Below are 2,043 nucleotides of genomic sequence, written 5' to 3' on the forward strand. Positions count from 1 at the left end.
AAAAAAAAAAAAAAAAAAAAAAATCACCAGGTAAATGGAGCCTATGTAAAGTGACAAGGTTCAGAAGGCTCAGATCAGGCATCACTTATTGTACTCTTCACAATATTCATTCTCTTTGGAGTCATGTGAGTATATTAATGTCATAGGGGTTATGTGGGTCATGGAGGAACTTTGACATCATTATAGACATTTTCATGTTTGAGAATCATGCTTGCACAAAGGTCATTAGATAAATCTGTAGTGAAGATAGGTAAAAAGTGGTATTTTTTTCTGTATCTTCTTTCCCTTCCCCTCCTCTTTCCCGTTGTTAATGGACAACTGTTGTGATCTAGTAAATCATTACGTTAAATGCTGGACAACCAAAACTATAAATAATACCCTGTTACAGCCAAGAAAAGCTATTGGGTTTATACTAATGTGTACATTTCCAGTGGGTGATGAACCTTTTTGTTAAAGCAACTTATAAATTCAAAGAATAAACCAGAGAATGCACAGTTCTGGGTTTCTTCCCCCCACTAGGACTTTAAAATCCTCAGCATGCTTTCTGACCCTTCAGAATTCAGCAAGTAAAAACTTACTTTCATATATTTTCCAAAACATATACCTTATTTATCACAAATGTTATTAGGTGTTCACAACCTTAATTCAGCTATTTTCAAGTTTTATAGAAAGCAGTTGTAATGTTTTCAGGTTTTTAATAAGGTAGTAATACATCGTGACCAAGTGAGATTTATCCCAGAAATGCAAGGTTGAATTAACTTTGCAAAATCAACCAATGTAATTCACCATACCCCAACAGATACACAAAAAGCCTTTGACAGGGCAGCGCCTGTGGCTCAAAGGAGTACGGCGCTGGCCCCATATGCCGAACGTGGCAGGTTCAAACCCAGCCCCAGCCAAAAACTGAAAAAAAAAGCATTTGACAATCCAATATCCAATACTGACAGTAGCACTCACCAAACTAAAAATTGAAGGGAACTTCGAAAAACCTGATAAAGGACATCTGCAAAAAATCTACAGTTAATATTATATATATGTATGTATTTTTTTTTTCTTTGAGACAGAGTCTCACTATGATGCCCTCCGTAGAGTACTATAGCATCACAGCTCACAGCAACCTCAAACTCCTGGACTCAAGCGATTTTCTTGCCTCAGCCTCCCAGATGGGACCACAGGTATCCTCCCCAACACCTGGCTATTTTTTGTTATAGTTATCATTGTTGTTCAGCTGGCCCAGGCTGGGTTTGAACCTGCCAGCCTCAGTGCATGTGGCTGGTGCCGCAACCACTATGCTATATATACAGGCACCAAGCCTTTTTTTTTTTTTTTTTTGAGACAGAGTCTCAACTTTGTCACCTTTTGTAGAGGGGCTGTGGTGTCATAGCTCACAGCAGCCTCAAACTCTTGGGCTCAAGTGATTGTCTTGTCTCGGCCTCCTGGGTAGCTAGGACTACAGGCACCTGCCACAGTGCCCATCTATTGTTAGAGGCTGATCTCGTCTCGAACTCCTGAGCTCAGGCAATTCAGCCTCCCAGAGTGATAGGATTACAGGTGTGAGCCACTGTGCCCAGCCCTACAATTAATACTATATTTAATGATGAAAGACTTAATGCTTTCCCTCCAAGATCAGGAATAAGACAATGATGTCCACACTCACCACTTCTCTTAAACATTGTTCTGAATTTCTAGCCAGAGCAATAAAACAAAAAAAAAAAAGAAAGGCATCCTAATAGGAATGGAAGAAAATATTACATTCCTTATTGACAGATGACCAGATGACATGACCATGTATGTAGAAAATAAAATTTCAGCCAGGTGCAGTGATTCATTGCTGTAATCCTAGCACTCTGGGCAGGTGAGGCAGGATGATCACTTGAGACAAGCCTGAGCAAGAGGACAACCCCATCTCTATTAAAAGTGGAAAAAATTGGCTCGGCGCCTATAGCTCAACCGGCTAAGGCACCAGTCACGTACACCTAAGGTGGTGGGTTCGAATCCCCAGCCCGGACCCGCCAAAACAACAATGACGGCTGCAACCAAAAA

This window comes from Otolemur garnettii, unplaced genomic scaffold (genome assembly GCF_000181295.1).
Source record: "Otolemur garnettii isolate 467f Iridium unplaced genomic scaffold, OtoGar3 scaffold00153, whole genome shotgun sequence".
NCBI lineage: Eukaryota > Metazoa > Chordata > Mammalia > Primates > Galagidae > Otolemur > Otolemur garnettii.